At 34.5% G+C, this 27,229-nt stretch overlaps 1 protein-coding gene and 1 long non-coding RNA gene across 2 annotated transcripts in view; one reads left to right on the forward strand and one right to left on the reverse strand.

Annotated features, from left to right (window-relative positions):
• Nucleotides 1-27,229, forward strand: part of LOC115883670 — a 250,820-nt gene that overhangs the window by 12,066 nt on the left and 211,525 nt on the right. The window lies entirely within an intron of this gene.
• The window catches only part of LOC115883671, a 36,975-nt gene continuing 10,473 nt past the window's right edge, over nt 728-27,229 (reverse strand). Inside the window, exons 3-5 of the long non-coding RNA XR_004050424.1 lie at nt 10,002-10,223; nt 8,415-8,586; nt 728-889 (exon numbers count right to left, since the gene is read on the reverse strand). This is a non-coding gene — a long non-coding RNA (uncharacterized LOC115883671). The remainder of the gene's footprint in view (nt 890-8,414; nt 8,587-10,001; nt 10,224-27,229) is intronic.

Genomic DNA, 27,229 nt, shown 5'->3' on the forward strand with positions numbered 1-27,229 from the left:
GAGTTATAACTTATATTATACTATCTTAAAGTTTTGACAAAAGCCAGTATCTGAGGTTTACAGAGGTTAGCACTCAATCTCCGATATCAGTGTCACTCAACTATGAGGTGTTTTGGCGTTTCTCCATTTTCCCTACAGAATCTGCATTCGTCGATGTTTTTTAGCGTCAATCTCCTGAGGTGTTCGTTGAGGAGACAGTGTCCTGTTATAAACCCCGTGACAATCCGAAGATTGTTCTTACTTAAAGCAAGGAAAATCTTGATTGGTTTTCTTCTGTCGTAGGTCTTGAGAAATGTTGCCTTGCTATATGTTGCTCGAGTTTTGTGTATCAAGCATCTGCTCCATAGGTAATCATGGGTCTTACTATCATGGTATACATCCTTAAACACCTTATACACCGATATATCAATCATTTTCGAATAAATAAAACTCATAAATGAATAATAAGTTATAATTTTTTTTGTTTCTAAATTAAATTATATTCAATTCATGTGCACTTATCAAGGAACCGCAAATGGGTGCAACAGAGTTTGTCAATTTCACCGTCAAATAAGCCGCGAATGACCGCAGGTTTTCCGAGCGGATCGGTTAATTTAATGACGCAGTAGGCATCGGTTGTCTGTCGTCAGCGCCGTTTGTTCATGCAATAAAGTATAATTAAACCCTAATGATGGTATGTTTAATGGAAATTTACCTACGCTGTTTGCATTGTCGCAGTCCCTACAGGCCGAATTACCAGCGGATTAATACGGCGCGACCGTATGTCTCTATCGCTTGTCCAAATTGATTTTGGTTACTGTAACTAGCTGTTGCTTCGATCGCTACTGATGATATGCAGTCACATGTTATTTATCTAACACCAGTGTTTTTCTACCATCGCATAGATTCTCTAAAAAAATGGAAAATAGTATTATTTTAAGGTTGTTCTAAAATGTAAAGATTAATTAAAACGACATGTTAATAATTTTCATATTTTCACCTCTACAGAATGGCGAGATTAAGCCTGTTCCACTACGATCTTCCTCAGATCTACTACGGCCCAGTTCTGATGTTCAGATTACATTCTCTAGTCCTATTATTTTCAAAATGTCTAATAACTCGGAGAATGAACCCTCTATATATTTCTTTATTGGTATATATTAGAGCAATAATAGAAGCCCTAGCAAAACAAGGTATTGACAGGCTTTACATAGAAACTATCACAAATATATACAAAGAAGCCAAAGCAAGAGTAATGATAGATAAAACAATTCCAGAGTTCCCTACTGTCCAAGGAGTACGACAGGTAGACGCGATATCTCCAAAAGCTGTTCACAGCAACACTAGAAGAGATCTTCCGTCAACTAGACTTGACCAACAAAGAATTAAAAATAGATGGAGAATATCTTAACCATCTAAGATTCGCTGATGACATAGTCGTAATAGCCAATAGTCCTGAAGAACTACAAACACAAATAAACGAACTAAATAAACACTAGTGAAAAAAAGACATTCTAGTAAATAACACAACACTAAAAGTAATAAAAGAATATCTATATTTGGGGCAACTAATACACAGCTCGGGATCTCTTCTACCATAAATTAACAGAAGGATTAAGTTAGCATAGAGTACTTATGGAAGAAACTCAATCACATTCAAATCTAGAATGCCACTTTGTCTAAAGAAGAGAACATTCGACCAATGTGTACTACCAGTCATGACCTATGCATGCGAAACCAGGACACTTAAAACGGACATTATAAGGAAACTGCAGGTCGTACAATGCTCAATGTAACGAAATATGCTGGGAATAACCAAGAGAGACAGTAAAAGAATAGAGTGGATACGACAAAAGACCCAGGTAATAGATGTCATCCACAGAATCAAATCACTCAAGTGGCAATAGGCAGGATACCTGGCAAGAAGGACGGACAACAGATGGAGCACAGAAATTACAGCATGACAACTACAAAGAGAGTATCTAAATATGTGAGGGAGGCTAAACCATAATTGGAAGTGGTTGAATAAGCTGAAAATGATGAAATAATTGGCTTATCACTCTCTAATATAAGGAACTGCACATTTGCCGGGAGAGTCTTTTGTCTTTACTTATCATGTCTGTGGTAAATTTTGGTGAATCTCCCACTATATACTTCCCTGATGAATTTTGTGTCACTGGCCAGAGATTTGTTGGACACCCACTATATTTAGGCCAATCTTATGACTGCTTTTTGCAGCACTTCTTATGACTGCTTTTGCTAATCTTATGACTGCTTTTGCAGCACTTCAGAAGCATTCTGGGCTTATAAATTGCACTTATGAGCTTCGCTTGGCTATTTTATCTGCTTTTTCATTACCTCTATTTTATGCGATAGTTAAGCAGCACTAAAAGCAATCAACGCAGCAACCATCAATTCGAAATTAGTCAAAGAATGTCTAGAAAAATAAATATATGCTTAGAGAAATCTATACTAATATATAAAATCCTTAAGTGACTGACATACTGATTAATCACGATCCTGCTCAAACCACTCAACGTAAGAAGCTCAATTTTAGCATACAGGTTGATTCTAGGGTGTAGAGGTTCGATATTTTCGAAATTCCAGTTTCAAGAGGGTGAAACCACCCCTCAAATATTACAATATATTCTATTTAAAAACGGCCAAGTTTCCGAAAAAAACACTTAAACACGTATATTTTATTTTGTTTTTTACATATTTTAAGATTTTTTAAAAATGTATACAGGGTGTTTCGAAAAATCTGGTCATTGATTAATCACGATCCTGCTTAAAGCGCTTGACGTAAAAAGCTGATTTTTGGAAAACAGATTGACTTTAGGGTGTAGAGGTTCGATAAGAAGGGATTTTTCAAAACTCGAATTCTAAGGGGGTGAAACTATCCCTCAAATATTAAAATATTTTTTATTTAAAAACCGGTGAGTTTTTGGAAAAACTCTTAAACACCTTTATTTTATTTTGTTGTTTTACATATTTTCACATTTTTTATAAATTTATACAGGGTGTTTCATAAAATATGACCAGTGAGTAATCACGATTCTGCTTGAACTGCTTAACGTTTACAGCTGATTTTTGGCAAACGGATTGACTGTGGGGTGTAGAGGTTCGATAAGGAGAGGTTTCTCGAATCTCAAATTCCAAGAGGGTGAAAACATCCCTCAAATATTACAATTTTTGTTATTTAAAAATCGGTTAGTCTTTCGGGAAAACGCCTGGACAAGCATAATTTATTTGTTTTTTTACATATTTTGAAATTTTTTAAAAAGATCATACAGGGTGTTCCAAAAGTTGGGTAATTTCTTAACCACAATTCTACTTAAACTGCTTGACGTAAAAAGCTTATTTTTGGCAAACGGATTTTTCGAAAGTCAAATTCCAACGAGATGAAACTACCCCTCAAATATTACCAAGTTATTATAGTTATTACCATTAATTATAGTTATTACCATAATATCGCCATATTGTTTTTTCTCATGCTGACATAAATGTGAGAAAATTTTATCCAGTTTGTGTGTTAATGGAAATTTTTGCTTTACTTTATCATCACCATTACAAATGATTAATTCGACGCGAACGAAGTCGCTGGTACACGCTAGTAAAATAATAAAGTTCTCCTACTCTGGGTGCCAGCTCAACAACGGATAAAAGGCAATGAAAAAGTAAACGATCTAGCTTGATAAAATTTCGTCAAAACCTACGTCAGAGAAAAATCAATCACCAAACCAAACCATACCAAATCAAAATTTTTTCATGATCTGAGTAAGAACAATCTTCAACAGATTGTCACGGGGTTCTTAACAGGACACTGTCCCCTGAACAAACACTTCAAGAAATTGAATCTAAGAAGCAACCACGTATTTAGTACCTTTTGGATTTGGATTATTCGATTTTTCTCAACTCCAATACAATATTCCGAAAGATATTCACAGATATTTCGAATAAATATCATCTATTTCCTGCCTCTCGTCTCTTCGAAGAGCTTTTAGAGCTCGCCATTCCGATTTTTCCCTTATTTCCCTCCCCGAATATTTCAAGCCAAGCCGAGGGAAATGCTTGAGTTGTCACCTCGCGCAAGATTTAAATCTGCTCGTGAGCCGTTTTATTTAAATAGGATACACGAGACGCTGTGCGCGCACACTATACAGTGTTTTTCTCGATTCCCGTTTTCGTAAACAGCTTAAAAATCTGGGGAGACCGTCGTCGAAGACATTAGGTTAAGTACTAAGACGCGTAAATCCTTTTTCGACGATAAGCAAAATTAATACATTCTCCTTAAATAACTTCTCGTGACGTTATCCGAGTTCCCTAGTTGTTCGATTCGCATATATATCGTGGAAATTTTGATATTTTATTGGGCCAAGAGCGGAAAATGAACGGGGAAAGTCGTTTAGATAATTACGTTAAGTTTTTTTTGGGTAATAAGACAAAATGGGAAACAAAAATATGTATATTTATCTCAAATAAGGTTTCCTTATTTCCTTATTTTTTATCTTTATGGGGGACTCTAATATTAATAGTTCGGATCGATTCTAATCTAAAATATTCAGGATGTTTCCCTGATTAACAATCAATTCAAAGTTGGTCAAAAAATGCCTACAGAAGCTGAACAAATTAGACAAAGAAAATATAGTCAGTAAAGATAAAAGGTATTAAAAAAGCAAAAACTTCAGTAAACTCCATGCTTACTTTGGAATGGGAATCATCCAACAGACTGACACTCGAAGAAATTTCATAAGTTATATCGTGATAAAAAAATCACATGAAAGTATGTAGAACCAATTTCTGGTCACCACTTGGCATAATATAAATAAGATGTCATAAATAATTTAAAGTGTTCTCTACACACAAGAGGTGTGAAAAGAACGATAATTCGCTGCTTTTGAAAAATGCTTGAAACACGGAGAGCAGAGGCTGAGATGGGTACCAAAACTGTAGTTGTTAAAACAACGCAACTTCCCCCTACTGTAGAGCACGGTAGTGAAGATCGGTGAAGTTAGTAACTCATTGAAAGCAGGAATTATGGGCTGCTACAATCCTGCTTCAAATCTCAACCCAGCCACACCTACCAATTTTGAGCTATAGTTACTTTTATTTTGGTTGCTAACGTCCCACTTGGCAACACATGAGAAGCAGGATCGCCAAAACTGGTTCCTGCTTGCGCTGCATACCCCTGTTGCATCCTGCTCTAAATTTCATCCCAGCAACACTTGCTGTTTTTAAGATACAGCAAGTTTAAGTCTGATTGATGACGTCACATATAGCAACACAGTAAAAGCAGGATGGCTGAAATAAGTTCCTGCCCTGGCTGCTATATTCCTGCCTCATCCTGCTTCAAATCTTATACCAGCCACTCTTATCGTTTTTGAAATAGAACGAATCGATTCCTGGTAATCAGTCCCACACAAGGTTAGGAATGATTTTATTTTAACTTGATAATACTTGATCGTATTTATAATTCCTGCTTTCAATGAGTTGCTAACTTCACCGATCTCGGTAGTGATAACAGGATAGAAATACTGTCATATCTGTAGTAGGTATACCTACTAACAGGGCACTATACACTAGGGTCTAACCGGCACGGTATCACTGCTTCTAGCGTTGCCAGTTTTCACCTTTTTGATCATTACTTTAAGAAAAAAAGAAGAAGAAAAGACAAAAAACACACGAAGATTACGATATTTATGAAAAAACGATTTTATATTAACTCTTGCATCTAGCCGGACCGTGAAACTTTACAACCCGCAGTTCCACATGTGCATAAATTATAATCGGTCGGGTATTTCGCGTGCAATCTTAAAAAACTTTAAGCTTCAACCAAAAAAAATAAATTCTGAGACTAACGCACCCTGTATGAGTAAGGCACCCTGTATGATGTTATCCAAAGAAGACTCCGTATCACTGAGAGACGGTGCAGGACTGTCGGGCTGAACATCAACTCAAACAAAACAGCGGTAGTGCCGTTCACCAGAAAACGAAGTCTAAAAAGCTTGAAAAGAAACCATCTGGATGGAAAGGAAATAATGCCCCATCGCAGGAAGTCAAATATCTGGAAATAACCCTGGACAGTAAATTTCTCTGGAACAGGCATGTTAGAAACATTATCAGCAAAGCCACAAACGCTCTCATGATATGCATAAAACTGGCGGGAAATAGGCAGAAATCGAAAGATGCGTACAATAATTTATCTTAGATAGGAACTATCGAAAACAGGAAATAGCCATTTTATCCGATAGTCAAGCAGCACTAAAAGCGATCAACTCAGTAACGAAACAAATAAATTTGAAGTAGGTCAAAGAATGCCTAGAGAAGTTAAACAAATTCTATCTATCTCTATCTATTCAGCCTCATCGGTCCATCGTTGGACATAGGCCTCCCCCAATCTCTTCCACTCTTCCCTCTCTGTCGCCGTGCTCATCCATCTTGTGCCTGCATGTTTCCTCAGATCATCCGCTCATCTCATCTGGGGTCTTCCTCTACTTCTTCTATTCTCCCAGGGCCTCCATTTTACGATGCACTTGTTCCATCGATCATCCTTCTGTCTGACATTGTGACCGGCAAACAGCGTGTCTAGAATTCAGTTAAACAAATTAGGCAAAGAAAATAAAGTCATCCTACTCTGGTTGCTCGCTCACCAAGAAATAGAAGGGAATGAAAAAGCAAACGATCTAGCTAGAAAAGGAGCGAACACTACTAACTGGACCAGAACCGTTCTGCTTTCTAAGCGGAAATCAACTTAAAGCGGAACTGAACAACCTGGAAGACCCCATCCGCCTGGAATGGGAACCCTCCAACGGTCGACAGACACTCGAAAAAGTTCCTCAGAATTTACGACCGAGAAAAATCAAAGATTTTTCTTGATTTAAGTAAGAACAATCTTCGGATTATCAAGGGGTTTCTAACAGGACACTGTGTCCTCAACGAACACCTCAGTAGATTGAAGCTACAAAACTACGGCGAATGCAGATTGTGTGGGAAAAATGGGGAAACACCAGAACACCTTGTGTGTCCCCTCGAACACCTTGTGTGAACCCCTTGTGTGGAACACTCACTGTGTCCGCCGAGATGACAACCGTTCGTTTAACTAAACTTTGGTACGGTTGATGTCGAAGATGGAGAGCTGGCTTTTGTGGAGCCGTCACAGATACTGGCTTTTGTCAAAGCTCTGAGACTGTATGATAAGTTATAAATCGTTGTAACCTCCTAAACATTCTACATACTACAAATAATTTAAATAAAACCGAAGAAATAACAATTTAAATGTCTGGAAAATATGCGTGTCTAGAATTCATTCTAATAGCGATGTGGTAAGAATTACTAAGAACGTTTATGCGCCTATTTCCCACAAATTGTTGAATGCTTTATTAATAATAAGTTCCATAAATTTCGTTTAGTCATGGCCACGGAGTAAAAGAAAAATAAAAGACGCGACAAAGAATAAATTATATGTTTGTTTCTTTATTAAAACCGGTCGTTCGACACAGAATAAATTAAGTTTTTCTCTGTAATATAAACTGTTATTATCGGAAAAATAGAGTAATTGCCCGATATAGACTACAATTTATTTTTGTGAGCAACCTGTAATGGAACGCCTAGCCCGAAAATGGAAAAGAACATAAATTTATAAATATTGTTAACTAAAAATATAATGTCTATAAGTAATTCATTTCTTTAATAATACTATATAATCGAAAAAAAAGGTGTCAAGTTGGTGTTAAAATAAACGACAACCTATACGGCCAAAATATACGGTAAACCTAGATAAGCAAAGATATATACTGTCTAAACTTTAGCAGGTCTCCTAACTGGGCATTGTAAGTGCAATAAGCATTTATAGTTCATATCAAATAAACTTTTAGTCACGTGATTAAGATTGACCGGCACAGCGTTGCCCACTTCTGCATATTTTTTTAACTAAAATATTTTAGGAAACAAAAATAAATTAATTATAAATATATAAACAGTTATTATTTACATTAACAAAACTCACCTCCTTAACAGCACTTAAGGGACATATTAAGAGGATATTACTACCGCTTTCTCGTTCAAAATATTCTAATAAAGTTGCGATGAGTTTTTTACGGCTATTAAGCTATTTTATACCACTTCGCACTGAAAGAGGTTCTAAAAAGGACAATGCTCTGGTGCAAGGTCTGCTAGTAAAAATGTTTAAGGTTATAGTACATATCCGAACATAATTTATTTAAACCAAAAATTCGTAACGCAAAACTAAAGTGTCAAAACGAATGATAATGTCAGAAAATAAATAAATAAACGTCGGCAACTCCACATTTTTTGACAACTGCCGAGAAGAAATTGGCAAAAATGAATTTAAAAATCGCGCCCTCGTTTATGTCTTTATAGTTTTTATATTTATTTAACAGCAGTAACGCAATGTTGACAGTTTCTTTTCAATTTACCTTTGTAATATTTTTCCACAAAATATCTATTTATTTGGACGGCAACGCCGCTAACTTCCGTTTTCAAGTGTCATTTCTGGATTGTCAAAATCTTTTGAAGTTCGTTTGGTTGGAGTCAATCATTGTTCTTTTTCTTCCGATCCCCATATTGGTGTGGTTATCGGGTCTTTCCCTATAAGAATTTATTATTTATATTAATTCAACTTAAGGGCTCTAACTCACTGACGACCAGTCAAATCTCACGTTTTTTTACGTTTTACCAATTTTTACGTTTCAGAACTGTTAAAATTATACCTATCAACCCCCGGAACAGGCAGGGTTTAGAAGTGGATATAGTACTGTGGATCACCTTCAGGCACACTCTCATAGAGAAAAGCACTGAATACAACTTCCCTATATATGTCGCCTTTGTGGATTATGAGGTTTTCGACTCTATAGAGCTACACGCCATCCTCGATGCCCTACAAAATGCCAGAATAGACTACAGATACTCGGGCATAATATCATCTATTTACAAATCAGCTACAATGACTATCAAACTGGATGACATAAATATCACAAATAAAATTAAAATGGAAAGAGGAGTCCGATAGGGAGATACTATTTCCCCCACTTTTACACTGGCCCTGGAGGACGTATTTAAGAAGCTGAATTGGGACAAGAAGGGTATTAAGGTGGATGGTGGGATGCTTAACCACTTGCGCTTCGCTGATGATGTCGTTGTCCTGGCCTCATCGTTGGAAGAACTTCAAACAATGCTCGAACAACTTCACCACACATCTGCGCAAGTAAGTTTAAAAATGAATTTGTCTAAAACTAAAACCCTAAATAAAAATGAAGAGCAAGTTAATGTTAATGGACAAAGGATTGAGAACGTTAAAGAGTATATATATCTAGGTCATGCCATAAAACACGGCAAGGAAAATCAAACAACCGAAATTTCTAGAAGGATCAAACTCGGATGGGCAGCTTTTGGTAAACTTAACTTTATATTCAAAAGCAAAATCCCAAATAGCCCAAAAAGAGACGTTTACAACAAATGCGTCTTGCCTGTCATGACCTATGGATGGGAGACTATGGCGATGACGGCACGAAGTGTGAACAGGTTGCGAGTGAGCCAATGAGCTATGGAAAGGGCCATGATGGGTATCAGTCTTCGCGACCACATTAGAAATGAAGACATTCGCCGACAGACGAGGATAACGGACATCGTAGAGAGGATAGCTAACTCTAAATGGTCTTGGGCAGGACACTTGGCTAGACAGTCCGAGGAAAGATGGGCAAAAAGACTTCTTTGCTGGAAGCCACGCCTAGCAAAACGCCCAGTCGGCCGACCTCCTAAAAGATGGACTGATAATATCCAAACCGTAGCCGGTAAGAACTGGATGAGGTGAGCACAGAATCGAAACGAGTGGAAGAAACTGAGAGAGGCCTACATTCTGCAGTGGATGAGTAATGGCTGAGAAGAGGTAGCACATGCAGCGGCCTGGCCGGTGCGACCTGGTCGTTAGTGTGTTCGAGCCCTAAAGGTTGAGTAGAGTATTTCGAGATTATTGAGAAAGTATTAATGGTTATTACAAAAGTTACCTAAATCTCGTAGATTTGATGTTACTTCGGTGTGCCATGTCGGTGGCCAGTTATTGGGTAAGATAACTTATTCTCGTTTTTCCACAATTTTTCTTATTCCTTCAATATTTTCATTTTATTTGGATATTCCTGGATTTGATCCACTGATTTTTATTAGTCTTCCATGCTTGCTGGATAAGAGGGTGTGAATGTGAATTACACTTTGGGCTAAGCTATCATAACCTAAAATCAATAAATATTCATTTAAATGCTGTCCACAGGGTTTTTTTTGGTAGTTTATTTTTAGTAACTCATTTCTGAATGTTTTACATTATTTTTAAGTTAAGAGTAACCTGATGAGGTTATGTAAAAAACTAGAAACTTGCACGTGATCACATGGTATCGAGAAATCCACCTTAGTTTTCAACTTTCAACAAGATTTGTGATCTTGCTTATACAACCGTTGTTCTTGGAGTTTACCCTGCTCAGCTCTGCACCTTTCAGTGCTTAGTTTCTGCTATTGGAAAATTTAGACAGGCTGGTATAATTTTATTTTGGAATATTATTGCACCTTAATTAGATGCTGTACACTATAAACGGCATAAATAGTAGAGTATCCCAAGCAGCATTTGGACGTCGGGACAACGTTGTGTCACGCGACCAAACGTCGGGGCGCAACGTCGACACAACCTCGTGCCAACCCTAGTCTGCACTAGTTTGGAGAATAACTTTTGGGTCGAAACGACGTTGGATACCTACGTTGGCTAGCAGCCTAATTAAGTACAAACTGCAAAGTTGTTTAAAATCCTAATTCACAGAAATACAAAACTATAATAATATGGCGTGTAAGTCGCGTTTTACCTTAAATTGGGATAATTATAGTAAAAATATTATTTTTATGATTTAGTTAGAGACATATGCCAGATGGCAGTAAAGGAAAACAAAACAAAAGTATTTAAGTGTGGAGGATGTTTGAAGATCATAATTATCGAAATACTTTAACCGAATCTGTAACTCGTTACTCAAGGCAAAAAAGTTAAACGCAAAAAAAATGTATTGTTTCTACTTTGAAAAATACTAATGGGCCTTAAAAAAGTTTTAAAAAATTTCTTGATTTTTTTTTTAGTAAAATGAGAATAATTTATTCGCAGTCGAAAAAATTGTTTCCGCGTGTTGTTTAGGGTCACATATTTCAAGTTAATGTATTCAAAAAGCAGGAATTGCTATTTTAGGAACGAAACATTTTCTTATTCAACAACATTGCGGCTTTCACTTTGTTGTTTTGGAGATTAAGATGGAGTAGTTCGAGTAGTCGCATACCTGGACTAATAAAGTCGCAGTTCAGCCTTAACAGGTAGTATACTAGTCGCAAGATTGCCTAATTTAGTCATCCTAGAGTCTAGCTTGTGCCGCCCTCTATATTCTAAATAAACGAGGGAGTGGATATCGGTAATATGTCGATGTATATTTAAATTTAGTTTTATATGTACCTTTCTTATGTCCCATTTTAATTAAGTTTTTGTTTTTATAAAAACAAAAACAGCACTGATCTGTCTGACTGAACAGAACAATGAAGTGAAAATTTAAGATTTAAGGTTATGATTCAATACAGTTGCAAAAAGGTAATGGCTCGACGTCCTACCAACTTAAGAATAAGGAAATCTAAACAACGCTGGAATTAGTAAATCAGACGACGTTTGCATAACGTTGGAATAGGTCCTGCAAGTGACGTCGGAAAACTCTTTATTGCCCAACATTGTAACTACGTTGTCCGAATCACCTAAATATCACTTAAGCAAAAAAGGTTACAAGACAACGTTTATTCGACGTCGCAGTTAAAGTTTAAATCTAACGTCATAGGGCGCGGCGGTGCAAAAATGAGACAGTAAAAATTTGAGGTAAAAATGAGACAGTGAGTTTTTTCTATTATTAAACATCTTTTTCTAAACTCTGATTAAGTAAAAAAGTTAAGTCTTCTTTTAAGTTGAGCATGCCTATATTAAATTTAAACAATTATGGCACAGAAAATATCAAACATGATGTATTTGAAGGAATCACAAAAAACACTCATAAAACTTTCAAATAAAAGGCGCTAACTTTTCCCGCCACGGCAGCCTAAATTGTCGGAGCGACTCGTTTAAAGTCGGAATATTGTTGTGTTTGTCTTGTGATGCGTTGGAACCATGTGCAACAGTCTTTCTTTGATACCTGACCCGAGCGCTCGTAAAATTATTCTGGGGTAAAATTGAGACTTGTGTGGGGGTAAATGTGAGACACCTGTTGGAGTAAAAATGAGACAGGTAAAATTTGCGTTTTCTACTAGTAACTTATTATTATTCTAGGATAACTGGAATTGTTTTCAAAATGCCTAGAACATACGTTCCTAAATTAAAAAAATATACAGCAAAAGACTTAGAAGAAGCCATAAATCTTGTTAAACAAGGGAAGCTTGGGGTAAGAGAGGCAGCACGACAATTTAGAATCGACAAGTCCAAGCTTAGTAGGTCGCTTAACAACAAAAATAAGTCGAAACAAGGTAGAAAGCAAGCCTTATCAGTGGATCAAGAAGCTGATCTAACCCAAAAGATCACCGTGATGGCTAAATGGGGATTTGCTGTATCCAAAGAAGAAATTAAACGTGTTGTTCAAACTTACGTCAATGAAAATAATTTAAAAACCGTTTTTAATAATGGAAAACCCGGAGATGACTGGTTTCGGACGTTCTGCAAAAGGAATGGACTAAGTCAAAAAAAGATGGAACAGTTGGAAAAGTGCCGAAGAACTGCAACCAGTGACCCCTTTATCATCTATTCCTTTTATGATAAACTTGGGGAAACAATTAAGAAACTGGGATTACAAGATAAACCCTCACATATATTTAATCTAGACGAAACTAGTTTTAATTTAGATCCCGGTAGAGTAAAGGGTGTCTCAGCGATAGGTAAGTTAGGATTGTAATACTTAAACTATTTTTTAATCTAATCCACTTGTTTTGGATAGGACAAAGGGTTCATCGGAGTATCGAAGGTTCCGGAAAAGAAAATGTTACAACAATGGCCTGCATTTCGGCAAACGGTGATCTCTTGCCGCCCTTAATAATATATCAAGGACAAAATTTATGGAGCACTTGGAAAGGAACGCAAGACATTGAAAATACATGCTATGCTGTATCCGACAAGGGATGGATGACAACAGCGGTTTTAATTCTTGGTTTCAAAAGTTCTGCAAGATGGTCCAGCAAAGACCCCTTCTTGTTATAATGGACGGGCATGTTTCTCACTTGGCTACAGGGACCTAGAGCTTGCCATCCAGAATAACATTACCTTATTTAAACTACCACCACATGCGACTGACCTTTTGCAACCATTAGACAAATGCTGTTTTGGACCTTTAAAATTAAAATGGAATCAAAAACTTATAGAGTGGCAAAGATTAAACCAAAGGAAGCTCACCAAATGTGAGTTTGCAAATATGATCTGTGAACTATGGAATGAGGGAATTTCACGAGATGTCATAAAACGATCGTTTGAAACTACTGGTCTGTATCCCTGTTCTAAGGAAAAATACCCAAAAGAAAGACTTAATGAAGTGAAGCTAAAAAGATATAACGAATGTGCACAACGAGATACTGTACTAAATAGTAGTATGTATAATTTAAATGCCGAAGAGGCTGAAATTGAAACAGTTGAAGAACCTAATAGAGAAGATAAACACAGAGAGGGAGAAGAAAAGATAACAGAACCCGAGGAAAACCAGATAATAAATGAAATTAATTTGGCATCCACATCAAATATTTCAATCGCGGGCACAGCTTCATCGTCCACCACGTTCGAAGAAATTTTGCTTGCCAAAATCAATAAAACAAATCCTGAGACTAAGACAAGACGTAAGATTAATTCAAACTCTGCGGTTCTTACGAGTGCTGAATATTTAGAAAGCATTAAACAAAAAGAAGTCATTCAAAAAGGTAGAGTTCAAACAAAAAAGGTACAAAAGAAAAATATTCAAAAAATAGATCGAGTTCCAAGTTCTTCCTCAGAAAGTGAAGCCGAAGGCATTATTCTTCAAGACGAAAGTGATGTGGATGATATGACGTTAGCTGATCTAGTTGAATCCAATTCAGATAACGAATTTGACACCTGCTCAAATGAGATACATTCCGGAGACTATGTTTTAATAAAGTTTGCTACAAAAAAGAAACTGGTACATTACGTTGCGTTAGTAGAAAATATCAAGGGAAGTGAGTACTGCGTATCGTATATGCGTCGACAAGTGAACAAATTTGTATTTCCCACCGTGCCTGAAAATTATAATGTGGACAAAGACGATATTGTAATGAAATTACCCTCCCCTAGTTGCCAAGGAGGAACCGCTAGAATGTCCCAAAAGCTTGCTTTTCCGATAGACTTTCAAAAGTTTTCTGTTAATTAGCTAAATGTTTTATTATACTTACCCTACGTTCTATTTTTTAAGTAGAATTTACTTATTAGTTTACTTTGACTTGTTTTGTTAAACAGTATTATGAGATTTTTCCCATTTTTTGAAATTAAAACAGTACAAATTAATAATTCACAAAATGTTGTGTGTCTTATTTTTATACTTACCTGTATCAGTCTTTCCCCAGATCGAATAATATGATGGAAACCTTCGTTTTACACCCTGTCTCATTTTTTCCCAAGCATGTCTTATTTTTGCCCCAACGACAGGAAAAAAATGAGACAGAGATTTATTTTTTTTTATTAAAGAAATACTTGTTTTTATGACATTTGGTGAATATAATGTAATTTCCCGTGAAATTTTACCCACTTTAGGAATTTTTTTATTTACTTTAAGGTTTTTTTAATGGGAAAAAAATAAAAAGATATGTAAAATGTCCCATTTTTACCCCACCGCGCCCTAAGTCATGAGTCTAAACATCAACGCATTTAAAAGCGATTTCTAATACAAACATTATCTTTTCCACAAAGAAGAAAACCTGTTGGCGTATTCGTAACATTGTACGTGCGTTAAAAAGCGTTTTTCCAGGCTTTCAGATCGATAGGTGTCGAGCGAGGACGGGCAGACTCTGGAGAATAGAGCATTTTCCGGAAACGGTGAAACCGCTACTAGGAAATTCATTAATATAGCTCCGCCATAGCTCTATCATTCGATACGATTGCGACCTTCTCTTGGGTTTTGGGGTGTAGAAGGATGATGTTGCTATTTCGATATTTCCTCAATGCTAGCGTAAAATATTAATTGAGATCTGGCACTCTGAAAATCAGATTATTCGGTTAATGCTTGGAATATAAGGATTAAGGAAGGAGTATAATGCTATTTATGCATTCGACATGATGATGAACCCCCCATTTTTGACAGTTCTGATTGACGTTTCAATTGACACATTTCAATTTGAAATGTAGCGGATTGATGAGTTTTTCTATAAGCTTATTTTGTAATATTTATTATTTAGTCTACATTTGTTTTTGTTTAGAAGTATAGGCTTGGTGCATTTCCGTTGATTTCAACAAATTCCGACTGCACTTCAATATTATTTTAATGCGAGCAACATGAACAGTAACCGGGACTAAGTGACTGGGAACAGTAACCACTATCAGTGACCGTGAAATATATAGCGAGAATTTCTGATTTCTGCCGTATACAGCGCTACGGTCGGAATTTTTTGAAATCAACTGAAATGCAGCAAGCCTATAGAAATTTTTGTGTTATATCTTATACCATGTGACGCATCGAAACACGGGAATAGGAAATCCCATTCAAATTTTGAAAAGGACAGATACGAGTATTATCACCCCAGATGATTTTATGCAAAAGTTGTAGACTCTTTTCAAGAGGCGTTAAAGTTATACTTTCGCCTAAAATTTTGTATTATTCAGAATGGGTATTTAATGAACTATAACTTTTTTTAAATAACTTTTGCGTTCTAATAAGAATCATAATCGATCGTGAACCGTATTCTAGCGGTGTTTCGATACCAGCCTAAAAATCAGGAATCAAAAAAACTGGAATATCCTGATTTTAAACATTAATACTATTTGTTCGATTTATGGAACTCCGCAACTGCGAAACGTGATAAAGTACAGAGAAAAACAATATTGTTATTGATTCTCGCCCTTGGGCTTTACACGAACCGACGTATGTTGCGTACATAGAATTGAAATTTATTCTCTTGAGCCTGTCTGATGGAAGCGAACAGCAAAGGTGGTTATTTATGATGGTGCAGAGGAATTTGTGGACGCTCCTAAATCAATTATGGAATTTTTCAAGTCTATTTCGTATCAAGAACAGGGGAAAAGCAATATACAGGGAGAGTTTTAAATAAGTGCAAATATTTTCAGGGCTGGTAGATCTCTATAAAAGAAACATATTTTCTCTTAACCGTTTTTCAAGTAATTTCAAAATAATTGAGTTATTTTAATTAAAAATTAAAAAAAAGATTTTTTCCTTAAATTTTTAGAACACTGGAACTTTTCTGCGTTTTCTTTCTCGTAAATTTAGTCTACTACCTATCTCAATAGCTGTATTTTTATTTGAGATATTTGGGCTTTTTAAGACAGTAACGCTACAGCAATTTGAGCATTGCTTTTTCCTCACCAACACACTTATAAAACAGTGTATACTGTCACTGTGATTGACAAGTCATATTATTAATGTTTATTGGCGTTTACTCTAGTAGAGATAATTTTAAGTACTGAAGTATTTACTAATTGCTGCCTTAATTGATCATGGCAGAGATCCAGCTTATGGACTTAAAACCATATCTGCTAGAGTAACTGCACAACAGACTGTAGCGTTTTTTTAAACCACTACCACTGCGAACGGCAGCTTTTCATCGGAGAGCAGTCGTGGATAAGGCATTTCACTAGAGAGAAAATTAATCAGTAATAATTAACAAAAGATATATAGATATTGGGCGCCAGGCATGTACAGAGAAAGAAAACACAGTTGTATAATACTTAAAACTAATGACAATATTTATTCATGACGTTCTTTGCTGATACATGACATTGTAGAGTTCTAGTAAATATACAGTGGTTATATGTCAAAGAAAGCGGTGGTAAGAGTCGTACTAAATATCAATGAAAACAACTACGATAAAATACAGGACATGTAAAGTTTAAGAGAAAATATGAAATGTAGCATTACTTTAATTAATTTAATATATTCCATATGATGCTAAATCGAAGATGTTACAACCTGTAGATTCTAGAATCTATGTTTGATTATCCATCTATTAAAATAGTGCAATAATATCTATAAAAGTAATACCATTACAAGACGTAATGCAATGAAACCTAAGATCTAAATTATATTTAAAAGATTATATCGACATGAATGTTCTTAACAATCTAACCACTGAACATAGTCTGTACGATATTACTTAAGATGTACGTTATTGTTTAAGACTGAATATGTTTTAGATGTTAAATGTAAAACTAGAACTTAAATATACACTTAGCTGTTCTTTTATGTAACCTTGCTTCAAACAGTAGCAGCGTGAGGTGGTCTAGCATCTCTGCAGTGTCTGTCGGCGATCCTGTTGGTCAAAACAACAAAAGGAGCCAGATTGAGGACACCATGAATCCTTACAGCCGTAGCTACTGACTAGGCTTAGAAATGGGAGTGAAGCAGCATGGGACTCAAGCTACATCCACGCTGTGGCACTTAGATGTAAGAAAAAATCGTTCTTACTGGGGACACTCGTCCACAGGACATCTGTACTTAAGATAATGTCTGTACATAAGGCACTATCCGTACCTTGGACACAGTCCGTACCTTGGACCCTAAAAATATGAAACTCTTGTTTAAAACCAAACAAGATCTTATAAACAAAATGAACCTACCTCGAATTACTTCCGAGGGCTCACTAAATAATAAAGAACCTGTCCTTCCTTCCATGTGACATTCTGGAGGACAAAAGAAAAGGGACGCCAACGTGCCAGCAAAATACAATTACAAGTTAGGTTGGAGCATCCGCAACTCTACCCTAAAAATACGCAGTAATAGTAACAAATCTAAAAGGATAATATCTCATCTTTACCTGTAGCTTCGAAATAGCAGCTGATTCAGATTACACAGCAAGATTTAAATAATCACCATTTCTCAAAAACTGGGACTAATGGCGTCTGACAGGCCAAACGATCAAACCAAAAGTGAAGTTAAATCACAGAGAGTTGACAGAAGCGATGTTGACAGCGCGCGCCTCCACAAAGCGATAACAGGGTTGTGTCAAACGAAAACAGGGTTGTGTCAAACGAAAACAGGGTTGTGGACTAGAGAACGTAAAAATTCGTCAAATAAATCATCAGGCCCGAACGATACGGAATCGGGTGACGATATGCCAGACATCATATATTATGTATAAAAAAGACATGTAACGAACTAAAAACGTTACAAGACAATAATATGATTTTTTTTAAAAACAGTGACATTACATAAATCATAAACACTAGTTTATAGGTCTGTTGACTAGGACCAAAGGCAAAGGCATGGTTTTAATGTAAAAAATACGAAAAAATGTTGGTGTCGTCTTTAAAAGCGAATATCTCCAAAATAAATACAGTTATTAAGATGAGACAAACTATCGAGAATGGATACATCTAGATGATAAAATAATTGTTACATTTTTTGCTATGTTAATGTACTCCACAGGGTGTCCCAAACTTTCACCAAAATATCAACATTTTAGTTTCCCTCGTATAATTGACGGATGGAAACTTTTTTTTAATTTAGAAAGAGATACTAAAAAGTCAAATAATTTAGCTACAAATTGCCTAAAAGTCATGAAAATCGGTCGACTAGAAGACAATATACAGGGTGGCGCACCTCATTCGCCTCGATTAATTATACGAAAACGGAAAGATGTAGAAACAAAATATTTTAGGGGTATATGTGGGGAGACAATGTGTACAATTTAAAATTATTTTGAAATATACAGGGTGTTTCAGAACTAAGATCCATACCAAAGTTATATTTTTTCTTGTGGAAAACCCGGTATTTTATTTCATTTTTGGATTCTTGGGCCCAAAAAAAGGCATTTATTATAAGGGTTAAATATGTTTAAAATCTTTAGTTTTTGAGATATTTAAAGATATTTGCATGCTACAATAGAATAGACTATTAACACCCTGTACATTACTTTTCTCAGAATTAGTTCTTGAGCTGAGTTTAAAGGTAGAGAAATAAACTTTACAGAAAAATGTTATTCCCTCCTTAAATGTATACAGGGGTATCAAAAATTGCTGATCTATTTTAAATATTTATTTTACAAAAAAACTTCGTTATTTGAAATGCAACACTATGTATTTTTTTAAATAAGTCGGAGCAGATTTAAATGCTCTTTCAAACTATAGGCTTTCCTCTACCTATCTGGCTCAAATTTTGAATAAAAAGCGATTTTTCAATAAAATTGTAATCAAGATGGCTAGTGTTGTCATGGCAAGTTTCTAGTGACAGTTAGTAGCTATTTTTAAAATCGAAATTAGATTATGGACTTATTTTTTTCACTTCCAAAGACAGATTTCTGCCTAATAGTTTTTTTTATAAACCACACTACCAGGCGAAATAGGACAAGAAGTTTTTCAAAGAAAATCTTATCAGGAAGATTCCTATTTGGATATCTTTGAGCATAAGCCTTTGAGGCCAAGAAGCGATTTTCCTCACAAAATAATATCACTAGTAACATATCTATTCGTTCCGCCAGCAGATACTGCTTTATTTTTCTTGATAAAATAATGAATACATACTTATTAAACTATTGTAGGTAAATTTAAGTAAACTGTTATAAATTATAAATAATAATGTCCATAAACTAATGTCGACTTTGAAAATAGTTACTAACTGTCACTAGAAAATTGCCATGGCGACACCAGCCATCTTGATTGCAATTTTATTTAAAAATCGCTTTTTATTCAAAATCTGAGCTAGATAGGTATAAGAAACCCTAATATAGTTTGAAAGAGCATTTGAATCCGCTTCGATTTATCTAAAAAAATACAGGATGTTACATTTGAAATAACAAAGTTTTTATATAAAATATATCCTTAAAATGGATCGGCAACTTTTGATGGCCCTGTATAAATTTAAGAAACCAATACCATTTTTCAGTAAAGTTTACTTCTCTACTTTTAAACTCAGCATAAGAATTAATTCTGAAAAGTCACGTACAGGGTGTTAATAGTCTATTCTATTGTAGCATGCAAATTTAAATACCTTTAAATATCTCAAAAACTAAAGATTTTAAACATATTTAACCCTTATAATAAATGCCTTTTTTTGGGCCCAAGAATCCAAAACTGAAATAAAATACCGGGTGTTCCATAAGAAAAAATATAACTCTGGTATGAATCTTAGTTCTGAAACACCCTGTATATTTCAAAATAATTTTACATTGTGCACATTGTCTCCCCACATATACCCCTAAAATATTTTGTTTCTACATCTTTCCGTTTTCGTATAATCAACCGAGGCGAATGAGGTGCGCCACCCTGTATAAAACTTTAAAATTCATGAAGATTTTAATGTGCCCGTTGTTCGTACCGGTGAGTGTACATAGCTTTTTCAACACTAAGATACAAAACAAAATATCATTTTAGTAACTCTATATGAATAAAAAAAAATCGTGGTCAATAGTTCTAATATCTCTGTGCTTTCTATTTTTTATTCCCAAAACATTAAATCTTATTTTACCCTCCTTCATCGAATAAAATAGAAAGTTATGACTGCTTTCATTTCGACCCGTCTGCGTTTTTTCTTTAGACTTTTTTCCCAAACAAGTAAAAAGAAAGAGGATCTTTTATGTTTCCATTAAAAGTGTTCCAGGCGTTTAGTCTGCGAGTACGTCGACTGTCGATTTAATGGAGAAAATAGAGGGAGCTGGCAGTCGATGGTCTCAGTGGAAAGCAAAAAAACGGCGTGAGAGTTTATAGCAGCAAATACGGTTAGAGAATTTTTCCATGGAAGAAAACGGTGCAATCTTTTGATATTTGCTACCTACTATTTGCTAGAAAATATAAAAAATGTTTTTAATATTTTCTAAAAAAATATCAAAATAAATAAACCCAAGTTTGGGTTAGTTACGCCATACTCAATAACGGCTGGACCGATTTTAATAATCAATGATCAGAATGACTTAATATATACAAAAAATAATGGAATAAAATACAGAAGATTATTTTTAATATAAATAAGATCTGGAACTCCGTCATCTTCCGCAATTGACACTTCACGCCACACCACCTTTTTTTTTTAGGTTTTAGTAAATAATATTTAAATAAAACTCGCAAGATATCAATAATTACTTTGTCCACGCTTTAAACACTTTTCGGTATTTTTTCAATGAGGGCGGTTTAAATTTTGAAATATTTTATAATTTTTGAAGATTCTGGATTTGACAAGAGAAAATTATTTCTGTTCTTGTTTGCGGTTGTTCTTAGCAACCGCTACAGCAGCGCCCTACAACGTATGCGCTCCAAAACAATTATAAGTTTTGGCGGCAAGCCGAGCATTCCAATCTAAACTTGTTTACTTTATCTATAATGATAACCAAAGGTTAAAATAACATTCATCGCTAATTTTGAAGTATAATTAGAGGAAAAGTCAAACGTTTGTTAACTTTTTGTACTAATTGAAAAATAAGTCTCAATCAGAACCTTGCAATTAGTGGAATAAATTAGTGGTTTCAATTACACTTATTATTTAAAAACAAATAACAGGTTTCTTTATTTTATTGCTAAATATCTGAAAGAGTATGAGGCGGTCACCGCCAGGCGTATTAACGCAGTTGCAAATTGCAACAATGACGTGCTCGGTGGTAGTAATTCCAGGGTGTCAAAACATTTCTAAATATCGATTGTTATCTAAAATACCTCTCTAAAAACGATGGTTGTTTACAAATAAGCGCTGTTTACAAATTGCAATATAAAAAAAGCCAAAATGTCGCCACTCATCTATACCTATACATTCCGATATACCTACGCCCTGCCCCTCGATCCGCGTAGATCCTGAATTGCGTAGCACTGTACAGGGTGCATCTCACTCGACGGGCAGAATAAATAAATACCTAAATATTGAAACTTAATAACGTACTGAAACATACAGCGCCATAATATCTCGACCTCCGCCCGTTATGCTCGTAACAGGTTGAAACAGAATGTATCTAAAACAACTGATGCATTATTCCCCAACCTGTTTCGAACCTCCATCGACAATCGACCGATGCAGCAGCGTTACTTTCCCACTCCGATCATCTCGACCGCCGCTCTGTTAAGCTCGTAACAGGTTAAAAAACAACGTATCTAAAATGACTGCTTATTTTCTATACGTTATTATCCAACCCGTTGCGAGCCTCCATCGACAATCGACCGATGCAGCAGTGTTCCTTTCCCACTCCTATTATCTCGACCGCCACGCGTTATGCCCGCAACTGTTTCAAAAAAGCTGCTTCTTTTATATCCTATTATTTTTAAGCTGTTGTAAGCCCAACACGCCCGTAGCGCATACCCCACTCCGTTGTCCGTTGTATCTCGCCGCCTGTATCAATGGTTGTCGAAATAACATGTTTTCCATCCATACTAGTTTTTTGGAATTGCTTCAAGCAGCATCGAATTTCGTGGCGGTGCAGAGCGCCGACTTCGTTTCACGAACGGTCGATCTCTGCGTATCGTTATTTTATATCTGTTATTTTTTAAAAGTAGTAACGGTTGCGTTATGTTATTTGTAAATAATTGTTATAAAATAACAGATAGTTAAATAACAACCCATCACTACTTTTTAGTTTAAGATCATTCACAATGTTTAAAAAACAAAATTAAAATTAATAGAATATCCTAGCAACAGCTTGCGGTAGTTGTAGCTTATAAAACAATCAACTTTTTATTTTTAACTACAATTTCTCTTGACGAAAGATAATCAAAGACCAAAATGGCATTTCTCGCAAATTTTGAAGTATAATTAGTGGAAAAGTTAAAAGTTTGATAACTTTTTCTAATAATTGAAAATGTCTACCACTAATTTTGACGTTCTGAATGCTTACATTGAAATTAAAATAACAAACTTCTACGCTAATTGAAACCACTAATTTATTCCGCTAATTGCGAGGTTCTGTATGAAGCTTTAACTACCACTAATTTTGACGTTTTAAATTCTTACATTTAATTTAAAGAGACAAACTTCTACGCTAATTGAAACCACTAATTTATTCCACTAATTTGGAGGTTCTGAATGAAGCTTAATTTCTGAAAATCAAAAGGCGTTTCTGTGGTAATATCATTCCGATTTCTTGATAGATGAACCACTTTGATAGATGGTTATTATTAATTTTGATTAACGTCATATTTTTTGCTGATATTAAAGTATCACATTTTCCGATAACTATTATCACCCTTTCCGTAGCATTGTACTGAATAAAATTTGTGCTTCTTTAACATTTTTAAACCATTAAAAGATATAACATTAATTAAAATGCTATCAATAACGATCGATAAAAGAATGAAATCGAAATTATATTACCATAGATTTCTAGGAATTTTTATGAAGAATGCATTTTTCTCAAAATATCACTAATAAAAAAGTGTTTTTTTTTCTCTTGTAAAGACAATCCGGGGACATACTGTAAATAAAAAGCTATATGGGAGATTTAGTTTTCAAGTTTATCATACCAATCTAATACCTCTCAATTATATCAATCTAATACCCATGAAGAACTTTAAAACTACCCGTTACCATATTTTTTTCGGAAAAAATGTACATCAACACAGGTTTTCCGATAAAGCTTTCTTTTAAATGGATTTCTTTAAAACAATTTTCCTCCTGCATGTATTCGTGTAGAAGTTGGAGCGTGAACAACGAGAGAATATTATCGGAATGTGACGAATTCAATCGCAAGTCCGGACGTAGATCGATGAATACCAAAGAGAGAAGCGACAGAGAGCAAGGAGAGAGACAGATGAAGACGGAGATGCTGCCTTTTTTAAAGGGGGTGGAAATAGGGATCCAGGCAAAGGATTAAGCCAGGCATATTTTGTCTTTTGTGCTTAGGCTCGCCCCGCTGCCGATTATTAATTAAGGTGCGTGTTGAATCTGTTAATTTTCGATACGCTCAACGAGCTTGTAGTGGAATTTAATTTCGATATCGCTGAATTGAACTTTAAAAATGTTCAAATCGTGATTTTACCATTTAAAAGCTTATTCAAAATCATGTTTTTGTCAATTTTACACATATCTTATTTTTTATCTCGAAAACTATAAGAGATAGGTATAGGTTAGTATAATAAGAAACATTATGAGATATGAGAGTATAGTTTCCAAAAATGTAATAATATACTGGCTGTTTTCCATTTAAAATAACAAAGATGCTACCACTTTTCAAATGATCCGGCAACACTGTAATGCTGATAATATTTTAGATAGATGGAGCAAGTGTCTATATATAAAAATCCAAATTTTCAAAACAATCCAAGAATTTTGATGACGGCGAGTTAATCACTGGCGAAGTTAAAAAAGTTTGGGTAGAAAAAAATCATAATCCTTGAATTATTGTTGTTACATTGATATACAAATAAAATCAGAAGAGACCGCTTCGATTAATTCTAGTTTTCTACCACTTTCCCGGCTGGAAAATCAATTAATTACCGGTAGCGGCTAGGCAGCTAACTTTTAATTCGTAAGGATATTTCAAGGATTTTTATTTTTTTCCTTCCATTATAAGCTTAAAGCTACATAAAATTCGAATTTTGAAGTTTGTGACACATCTAGAAGTACTACAGAATTTTGATGATCTGTCAGTGAGTCAATGTCGAAATTAAAGAAATTTGACAAGTGATAATTCATAAACTATGAGGTCTAATTACTAAATATTTTGGTAACCTAGCCAGGTATAATATGTCTTCATGTGTAGTGAAAATTAATATTCTTGCTTTATCCACAACGAAGTTACAGGGTGGTCAAAAATGCCGCTAGTACCTTCAAAAAAGTATGGTACGGCTGTGCTCGACCTGGTTGGGGCACTGCCGTGCCTCCAGATATTTATGTAAATAATGTAATGTCTATGTAAAAATCCAAATTTCAAAAAAATCTTATTACCGGTTCACCATAAAAGTATAACGTACCGTGTATCGCCCTATACAGGGTTGTTCACCACATACGACAAGGAGTATTGTAGCTAAACGATGAGATTTTTACAAATTGTAAGTCTTCGGTTCGATGAAGGACTATTAGAGGTACAATTTAAACATAATTTTACAAGATACAGAGTGTCCCAAATAAGTAAAAAATATCAAAGTTGTATTTTTTTAAATGGAACACCCTGTATATCATTGCATTATTAGTTTCTACGATTAAAATAAAGGTAAATTTGATTAAGGTTTATTATACTTAAACCTTATCGTTTTAGAAATATTTTCAATTTTGTGAAATTGCAGTAAAAATTTTAAGGCTTCATTTCTCCAAGGGTACCAAAGTTTTTAATACTAAATATTTACTGAAGTTTATTTATTGATCAGTTATTGTGTTGCAATAATAAAAATAATACTACCTTATACAGAGTGTCTAAAAATTTATTTTAAATAATTATTACCTTCAAACCGCAATAACTTGTTTAATTTAAATGGAACACCCTGTATATTTTACGAGAATCAGATGCACAATTTAATTGTCTATCAAATTATATTATACTATTTTTTACCTATCTCTTTAAGTTTCCGTAGAAAATGCATTTTCTTGTAATTTAGAATTTATTTATCAATATACCTATGGAATATTGACATTTTAGATTATTTTTAAAGATGTATCAAATTTTTAAAGAGTACAGATACTAATATTGTGGATATAATTCGTTTATTTCATTAAAAAATAAAAAAAACTGTTTAAATATTTGTTAAAAAGGACCAATTAATATGATTCTAGTATTCAAACTACATTAACTGACTGCATTGATTAATAATAATTGTTCCAAATAGTAAAAAACTGAATTTTGTATGAGTATTAGACAGTGTGATAAAAAGTAACACCTTAAAAATGATATTTCATTTTTTAATAAACGCTTATTTATAACAACAGAGACTTTAATTTTGATAACTTATTATTATATTGATTTCTGACTCAAATCCACATTTATGTAGAATAATTTATTAACGAATACAATTAAGTATGTAATTAATTAGTATATGGGCGGAAATAATGGTGCTATATTTAATTAATGGTATACTCTTTTATAAAGATTTAAATAGTTTTCTTTTTGCATACAACATTATTGTTTTTAGCCAAACGATAATATTACTAGAATGTCAATATTCCATAGGTGTCAATAATAAAATGTCAATATTCCATGGGTATATTGATGAATGAGGTCTAAATTATAAGGAAATGCATTTTCTACGAAAACTTGAAGGGATAGGTAAAGATGGTATAATACAATTTGATAGACAATTAAATTATGCATCTGATTCTCCTAAAATATACAGGGCGTTCCATTTAAATTAAACAAGTTATTGGCGTTTAAAGCTATAAATTATTTAAAATAAATTTTTAGACACTCTGTATAAGGTAGTATTATTTTTATTATTGCAACACAATAACTGATCAATAAATAAACTTCAGTAAATATTTAGTATTAAAAACTTTGGTACCCTTGGAAAGCCTTAAAATTTTTACTGCAATTTCACAAAATTGAAAATATTTCTAAAACGGTAAGGTTTAAGTATAATAAACCTTAATCAAATTTACCTTTATTTTAATCGTAGAAACTAATAATGCAATAATATACAGGGTGTTCCATTTAAAAAAATACAACTTTGATATTTTTTACTTATTTGGGACACTCTGTATCTTGTAAATTATTATTAAATTGTACCTCTAATAGTCCTTCATCGAACCCAAAACTTGAAATTTGTAAAAATATAATCGTTTAGCTACAATACTCCGTGTCGTATGTGGTGAACAACCCTATATATTAGAAAACTAATACTATCGTGTGATACATTTCCTAACACATGTTTTCGACAGTTCTATAATTAATAATTCACCCAAGTTGGTAATTTTAATGCTAACACAGCTACTTACAGCCGAACTCCTAAGCACATTTACAAAGCGCATAACGGAAACCCTACGGTAAAATTAATTATGAACGAAACTTACGCCCTTTTACAAGCAGCTATTTACCTACACATAAAACTAATTGGCTTTTAGCTTTTGTTAATATTTCATTGTTAAAACGAGTGCATAGGAGTCCTAAGGCGTCTTGCTTGAACGTT

The sequence above is a fragment of the Sitophilus oryzae genome, unplaced genomic scaffold, assembly GCF_002938485.1.
Source record: "Sitophilus oryzae breed Bouriz unplaced genomic scaffold, Soryzae_2.0 scaffold_1974_pilon_pilon, whole genome shotgun sequence".
Lineage (NCBI taxonomy): Eukaryota > Metazoa > Arthropoda > Insecta > Coleoptera > Curculionidae > Sitophilus > Sitophilus oryzae.